The following is an 8,756-nucleotide window of genomic DNA, read 5'->3' as shown; positions in this document are numbered from 1 at the left end:
TGTCTGGGGTATCGGTCACTATTTTTTCTTTGCCCGGCCTAATTTTTAAGTAATAGGCGAGGCCATCGCCGGTGTGCCCAAGGGTGTACTGTCGCAGTATCTCGGCTAAACCTAAGTTGGTCCCTAGCCGGTTATTTAGCTCATGGATGCCATTGATTATTCGATAGGTGTTGGTTGATACTTGTGTGGGTGCTAGCCCGGTACGGCGCAGGAATTCGGTCAGAAGAGGGTTGGCCGAGAAGCGGAGGCCTCCTTCAATGATGGAAAGCACGGTGAAGGGGCACTGGTCTAATCTGCCCCAAGGGGTTGTCTCAATTTCGGCGAGCTCTATGTGAACGTCTGTCGGGATACCGTAGTCTTTCCGGAACGTGGCCAAGGCAGCCGGAGTGTGAACAAGGAAGCGGAAGTGCCCCATGTATAGTCGGCTGGATAAGCTCGGCTGAGGTGGTTTGGCACAGACTGGTGTCTTGATAGCTGCTCGGTCTTTGAGAGCCTCAATATTTGGTCAGTGGTCCTCTTGGACTCTGTAGGAAAAGGATGGCAGTTGTAAGTGTGAGCGCGGTCGCGCAAAACGAGCTTGACTTTAGCTCGGTCATGAAGAGTGCCAACCACCTCGGTCGTGAAGGTGAACCAAGGAGCTCGGTCGCTCAAGCGGACCAGATATTAGCCTGGTCGAGCGGCCAAGTTCCTTGCCTACCCCGGTTTCTGCTAAAGGTTTTGATAAACAAGTAAATTGCTCGGTCTTATTGTATTTTGGGATCAAAAGGCAACCTGGAGCCCGGTCTGCCCCAATTTTTCGTGTGTTCTTCACTGGGATTGAAGAACAACGAAAAGAAAAGGGGCGAATGTGGGTTTTGGGAGGGTTATGTCCTAAAACCTACGGATTTGGTGCACTAAAAGGAGTAATATCAAATGAAATGACAATAAGAAGAGTTGAAGGACTTACCAGTTGAGGGCAGGGACTACTTCTTCGAGCACGAGTGCAAGAAAGGGCAGCAGTGAAGCTTGCTAGGAATGCTTGACCTCTAGAACGTTGAAGGTTTGAGGTGACACAATAAGAATGGAAGGAAATGAGATGGGACATGTTTATAGGGGTGGAAAGGCCGCCCAAAAATTTGAATTGAGGGGACGTGACTGTTGGTGGCTCAAGGCTAATCAGCGCACGACGCGTGTCCCCATTAATGGCAGCGTCAGAGCTAAAGAGACAGAAAGGTCAAACGAGGCATCGACCGAACAAGTCAAGACACAGGAAGGTCAGACGAGGCGTCGACCGAGCAAGACAAGGAACCGAGCACAGAAATTAGCCCGGTCGACTTCTTGCAAAACTGAGAACCGAGGAAGTGTTTACCCTGGTCATAACAGGTAATCCCAGTCACACTCTGGCGGATGGAATTAAGGGGCAATTGAGAGGGAGATTTATGGTCTGGTTTGGGCGTGGTAATGGCCAAGTAGATTTGGGCCGAACAAGTTTGGACCGAACAAGTTTGGGCCGCGGTGAAACGGGCCTATCCTGAAAGGTTTTGCTCAGTTAAGGCAAGGCATGGTCGGACCGAGCTATTTGGCTTCATGGTATAGAAGCCGGTCAAGCGAGATGTCTGGCGCCAGGCCAGGCATGGTTAGACCGAGCTACGTCGCTTCATGTTGTAGAAGCCAGTCAAGTGAGATGACCGACGCCAGGCAAGGCGTGGATGTTCCATGGTTCATGAGTTAGCTCGGCAGGAAGGTCGGTGGCAAACTAGTATGAGTTATCCCGAGCTCGGCTATGCCGGGATGCAACTGAGCTTGGTCCTCAATGAGCTTGGCTATTGGAACACTTGGGCTTGAAGTGCGGCATGGCCGTTGGCAGCCGAGATGCTGCAATCCGACTGCCAAGCTCCCAGTAGAGTGGGCTGGCAGTTGGGTTAGGTGATGTTCAGCAAGATTTGTGCTGACAGATGGGATAGCAATACCACGTGTTGAGAGACTAATGGGAGTAGATTTGGGGCGCAGAAGGTATATAAGCGAGTCTGCGCCCCCTATACTAGACAGATGACATTTTGGTGAGATAAACACTAAACACAACTCAGTCCTCTCTCTCTCTCTCTATCCCTGTGTGTGTGTCTAAACTGATCGTCGGAGGGGTTTTCCGGCCACACACCGCCGGGTAGCTCACCGCTGTTATGCTCGCAGGTCGATCGAACAAACAGGAGCTTGGAAGAAAGGAGTGCAGGCTTGCCTGAATATTTGCTCCCCGCACAATCACCATACATATACTCACTCCATAGTTATGGTTATTATAGGGGGGGCTGAAAGATTAATTGTTGATGCTGCTATGGAACTTGCATCGCATGGGCACAACATTCATATATTTACTTCGCACCATGACAGAACTCGATGTTTTGAGGAGACTCTTGCTGGTGAGAATTTCATGTCCTTTCCTCTAACTTTGGTTATAAAGGTTTTTCTTGCAATTTTAATTACATGGAAACTAGTGTAAGTATGGAGATGGCATTCCAAATTTGGTTTGTTTATTTATTTATTTTACTTAATACTTATTTTATCTTAAAATAAGGTTGCCACAAGTATGTTGCTTATTTCCGTATTTTATCTAACATGAAATATCCCCAAAATCTTTTATTTGTTTAGTTGATACCCTTTTATCTCCTTATTTTCCAAACAGGTTTTTGGATAGTATGAGTTGTTTTTACAATTGCATAGAAATATGGAAAATGTTATTTGATTTGGGAATCTGTTGCCAATTTTTAACCTAACATTGCAATCAAAGGAGTACACCATTATTACATATACTTTCATATGTAGTGAAAATCAAGTTGTAAAAGGATGTTTCAATTGTTTTGGCTGAGACTTACTTCTTGTTCTCTTCTAGTTTCACATGCTATGCACTTGGATTTTTTGAGTAACATTTATGCAATTAACTTGTAACAAGTTGGCTGGAAGCTGCAGTTTCATTTTGACATTCTGAGTTTTGTAATTTATGTATGATTCCTTTTGAAAAAAGGTGAAACAAAAATTAATATAATCTTAGTAAGCCTTGAAGACGCATTTCTTTGCTCCTGTTATGAGTACCTGCTTGGTGATAACCGATCTGTACTTCTTTTTTTCCCTTTTGTGTGTGTGGGATAATCTGCATAATATACTATGATATGTGACATTAACATCACCGCAAATGTTCTGGAACCTTTCCAGTTACAGTATATGGTGCTTTCCTACCTCGTCATATTTTCTATCATCTACATGCAGTATGTGCATATCTGCGGTGCATTTTTGTGGCCTTGTGTGTGTTCATGTGGCCATCGTTTGATGTTATACTCGCCAACCAAGTTTCTGTAGTCATTCCATTGATGAAACTAAAGAAGTCAACAAAGGTAATTGTATTTCTATTATTAATATGTATTCAATATTAGGTTTATGGTTATTTCATGTCATGCACTTCCTGTCCAGGTTGTATTCTATTGCCATTTTCCAGACTTGTTGCTGGCTCAACACACAACAATTCTTAGGAGGATATATCGTAAACCCATTGACTTTATAGAAGAAGTAACAACTGGTATCTTTTCAGATCAAGCCTTTGTGTTTCTCGTGTATCTTTAATTCATCTGTTGGAATGTACAATTCACAATCTTAATGAATTGCCTGGTGGATTTGCAGGTATGGCGGATTTGATTTTGGTTAACAGCAAATTTACTGCATCTGCTTTTACAAATACATTTAAGCAACTTGATGCAAGAGGAATTAAGCCAGCTGTGCTTTACCCAGCAGTCAATGTAGACTAGTTTGATAAACCTCATGATTTTAAGTAATGAACATGCTTGTTCTTGTTATCTTTATAGTATGAGGCATGGTTTTGAGTTTTCGTGTTTAAATATTTTCTTGAGCAGTTTTTCTGTCTTTCCTTGCAAATCTGTAGGTTGAATTTTCTCTCCATCAACCGCTTTGAAAGGAAAAAGAACATAGATTTAGCAATATCTGCCTTTGCCACACTTCACACCCTTGAAGGGGATCTTCTTCAAGGTTGTAATCTGGCTGATGCTACCTTGACAGTAGTAGGCAAGTCTCTCTATCTATTTCCTGTTCGAGTACAGTCATCTATTGACTTCTTTGGCTTTTAGGTGTATAATATATAAGTGTATTGTATTGCTTGCCACACTATCATATTCCAAGTGCAGCTTTGTAGATTAGTTGCATGCTATGTTTCATGGATTGATATACCAGTGTTGAGTGTGGATATGCATGTAAGTGTCAGATTCGTCTAAGGCCCAAGTCCAGGAACATTGGGTAATGACCACAAAATCAATTCTTAGTGTTCTTTCCTGAGGCAGATGGTCTTTTCAAGTAACATAAGCATTAAGGCACTCCACTTATTGCAAGAGAATATTAAGGGAGTTTTTCTTACAATTATATAGTAAACTTGAATTGCAGACTGCTCGGTAGGTGAATGCTCAATGCCTTGTCTGAGTTTCATGTGTCCAATATAGGTGCTTCACACGGTTGAAGAATCATTGTAATTAGTTTGTGTGGTGGTGAACAAATTTGGTGTTTGACTTTGGTTTATGGGGCTATAAAATGAATCAAGCTACTCGAGTTCGACTCGTGTTCACCTCATTAAAACTTTAAAAGCTCATTCAACATTGCTTGTTAGGTAAAAAAGTAAAGCTTGAATACATTTTAAATTTGTTAAGTTTTCAAACCAAGCTTTAACAGCCTACTGCTTGACTCGATAAGAATATATGTCGGGCTTCTAGGCTTGGCAATCATCCCGATGAGCATTTTGCTCTCACCCATTTACACTAGGAAACAATGCTGCATTGTGCATAATCTACCCTTGCTTAAATGGAGGCGACATTTTATGTGCACAACATGGCTTTGCATATTTGGATGCGAATTCATACACAATTTTATTTGTTTATTTATTTTTAATATATATTTATATATTTGCTTCAGGCTGTGTTACATGGACTCTTCTATTTCCCCCACAATACCCGTGTCCACCGGATATGACATGGATAAGGGTGTGGGATATGTGTCCGACGCTCGTACCCAATTTAGACACTCAGATCCTTTAATTTGTGACAATACGTGAAGAAAAAGAAACTTGCATTTGTTAGTAAAGCAATATTTTTAGGCTCCCACATGAATTAGATATAGAAATTTCATATTTTTTTCTAAATCATATTTAATTTCTAATATATTTCTACATAATTTAAATCATCTCATCCGAGAATATTATATAATATGCAATATATATGTGCATATGACGTGTCCTCGTATCCATATCCAATTTTGGATACATACCCCAAGATCCTAAGATTTAAATTTATGAAGGTCTGACGTTTGGATACACACCCGCACCCGACACTCGTACCCGAGTCCATGTAACATAGGCTTCAGGTGGCTTTGATAAACGCCTGAGAGAGAATGTCGAATATTTGGAGGAATTAAAAAACTTAGCTGAAAGGGAAGGAGTGTCTCACCAGGTTAAGTTCATGACATCTTGATGAGTGTAGAACGAACATTTCGGAATTGTACCCTTGGAGGCAATGGCATCTCATAAACCTGTAATTGGCTGCAACAGCGGGGGTCCCATTGAGACAATTAAGAACGGCGTGACGGGGTTTCTTTGTGACCCCAGTCCGCAAGAGTTCTCGTTGGTCATGTCAAAGTTCATCCAGGACCCCCAGATGGCAGAGAGAATGGGTGCAGAAGCTCGGCAACATGTCATCGAGTCATTTTCGACCAAGATATTTGGTCAACATTTGAATCAAATTCTTGTTGATATAGCTCTGGGGAAGAGGGATTGAGAGTATCTAAAGTGCTTCAAAGATTATGCCTTCTCTTTTGGTTGACTTGCCAGATTTATGGAAACAATGGGTGCAAGATTGTCCTCGGATTAACTCCTTGTCCTTGGGAGTAATTATTTTGTCTTCCCGAAATACCAGATTAGTATGTTGTTTTCATTGGACAGCTAAATGTGAAACTACAGATGGGAAACAGGGACTCTCAAGCTCAAGACTTTTATACCTTGTTTGTCCTTTAACATTGACATATAAATTACATTTTTTTACAATGCTGAACATTATTAGATTCTTCTCACTTGTAAGCTAACCTGTCTATCCAAGTGATGACATTGTTGCCCTATCAATGAATGCAACATAGTACTCTCTATTTCTTTCTTTCTTTTCCTTTTTCTTTTTTTTCTTTTTTTTTTTTTAATTTTATACTATACCATCGCTGGTTGAGGTGGGAGATAATTGAAAAATAATAATTTTTTTAGCAATTTAATTCGAAATTAAAGTAGAATTCAACTGCCGGTTGAGGTGGATCCAAGTGGGGTTATAGTCTTTTAAGTGAAAAGATTACAATATGTAAATATAATAAGTCGAAACTATTGAGTTGTTAATGAGAAATTGTGTCATAAAGTGAGTATCAATAGAAGTTGAGCTTAGGCCTAGGCCTAGCCCTGGACTTGAACTTGGACATGGACTTAGACTTATCTTAGTCTTAGTCTTAGTCTGGACTGGCCTAGGCTTGTGTATGTGAATGTGTTGGACTTAGTCTTGGGTATGGGCTAGGTTGTGCTATGCTGAGTTGGGCTGGGTTGGGCTTGTCTTGTCTTGTCTTGTGCATATGTTTTAAACTGGGTTTGGATTGGATTGGATTGTGATCAAACACTCGTATTCGTTTTGCGACCAATCTAGTTGGATTATTCAAATAGTATTATATATATTTATTTTTATATATAATGCAAGGGAATTTTTAACTTTTGTAACTATAGCCCTAATGGCTAAAGTTGATGGCATTAGTTAATGGCATTTAATGGTCCTTGTGAAGATAACTTTCATGGCTAGAGACTCCTTGAAGTCTTTCCATTCCAACTTAGTACGGTGATTTAGAGAGATTTTTTAGATGAAAAATAGAGATGGTGTTTTGAGATAATAAAGTTGTAGATGATTTTTACACCAAATTTTTTTTTTTCCTATCTTCTTTTTGCTAGCCCCTTCTTTGATTCTTGTTAGAGTGAGAAAGTGTTGTCATTGTCAAAATTCATTGCAGCTATTTAGAATGCGTTTCTGCTCTGGTTGGTTTCGATCGTTGTATCTTGGGAGATAGACGTCGGCGTACTTTCAGTATCCATCGAAGAGACAACGAATCTATTTTAAGGAAACTATGGTTACATATGATTCGGTTTGCATATCTTATTTTATTTTAGTTTATCATTTTATTTTAGCATGTGTTTGTTTTATATTTTTATTCATCAAATTGTAATATTTGGGTTTCAATTGTTCTTGTATTTTTAGTTCTATAGTTTTTTTTGTAACTCATTCTTTAATATAAAAATAAATCAGATAATTTTATTATTTTTATTTAATTTATTTTATATATTATTATAAAAAAAATACCAGCACTAAAGTCATGGCCACGTGGTGGTAGTTGTAGAATAACAGGGACATCAAATGGGGACAGGTCTCCGGTACAGAGGAGTTGGAGCTCTGACTATTCATAAGAAATTGAATAATTGAGAGAATTTAGAGAGATTTTTTGGATGAAAAATGGAGATGGCGTTTTGAGATAATAAAGTTATAGATGATTTTTACACTAATTTTTTTTTTCCTATCTTCTTTTTGCTAGCCCCTTCTTTGATTTTTGTTAGAGTGAGAGAGTGCTGCCATTGTCAAAGTTCATTGTAGCTATTTAGAATGCGTTTTTGCTCTGGTTGGTTTCGATCGTTCTATCTTAGGAGATAGACGTCAGCGTACTTTCAGTATCCATCGAAGAGACGACGAATCTATTTTAAGGAAACTATGGTTACATATGATTCGGTTTGCATATCTTATTTTATTTTAGTTTATCATTTTATTTTAGCATGTGTTTGTTTTATATTTTTATTTATCAAATTGTAATATTTGGGTTTCAATTGTTCTTGTATTTTTAGTTCTATAGTTTTTTATGTAATTCATTCTTTAATATAAAAATAAATCAGATTATTTCATTATTTTTATTTAATTTATTTTATATATTATTATAAAAAAATACCAACACTAAAGTCATGGCCATGTGGTGGTAGTTGTAGAATAACGGGGACATCAAATGGGGACATGCCTCCGGTACAGAGGAATTGGAGCTCTGACTATTCATAAGAAATTGAATAATTGAGGGGCCATAAAGGAATGACAAAACATGCGAGGAAATAGAAATTGGAGGGGTTATTGTTAGAGGGAATTATGGTTCATTGTGAGTTGGCAAAATATATTGTTGGATAGCAGTAATATTAGAAATATGTAGGCCATGTTTGTTTGACTCTTTAAAGAAATTAAACTAATAATTTGTGAGACCTACTTAAATCTTTAATTAAAGACATGAATGAGAAAATTAACTATTTCTTTAGACTAGTAATAGAGTAACTTGTCATCAGTGAATTGAATGATTAAATCACTAATTGTATGAGAGGCTTGGAGTCCGATACTTTGGACCCAACTCTATTAACTCTTTTCTCAATCAGTGCATTAATTTTATTTTTATTTTTATTTTTATTGGGGGGAACACCAAACCAAACTTTACGATTAAGGAGGAAAATCAGAACTAGAAAAAGAACAGTTCAAAAAAAAAAAGAAAAAAAAAAGAAAAAAAAACAAACTAGCAAAGAAACAAGCATAACAGAAGAGAGATAACCCACTTAGAGTGTAAGGATTTGGCTGCTGGAGCTTTTGCATTAATTTGAATGGTTGAATTGAGGAATCTAAATCTATGGTTTCTTTTTT

At 38.6% G+C, this 8,756-nt stretch overlaps 1 pseudogene across 1 annotated transcript; it reads left to right on the top strand.

Annotated features, from left to right (window-relative positions):
• The first annotated feature begins 1,997 nt into the window (after positions 1–1,997).
• LOC114260558 (uncharacterized) lies at positions 1,998–6,162 on the top strand (annotated as a pseudogene). Its single transcript, XR_014336396.1, has 6 exons — positions 1,998–2,393; positions 3,172–3,365; positions 3,442–3,547; positions 3,649–3,796; positions 3,908–4,047; positions 5,389–6,162. The product of XR_014336396.1 is annotated as an uncharacterized LOC114260558 (transcript).
• Positions 6,163–8,756: the final 2,594 nt, after the last annotated feature.

Source organism: Camellia sinensis, chromosome 7, assembly GCF_055761805.1.
Source record: "Camellia sinensis isolate YWXY chromosome 7, ASM5576180v1, whole genome shotgun sequence".
Taxonomy (NCBI): domain Eukaryota; kingdom Viridiplantae; phylum Streptophyta; class Magnoliopsida; order Ericales; family Theaceae; genus Camellia; species Camellia sinensis.
This window is presented reverse-complemented; position numbering and strand designations above follow the sequence as displayed.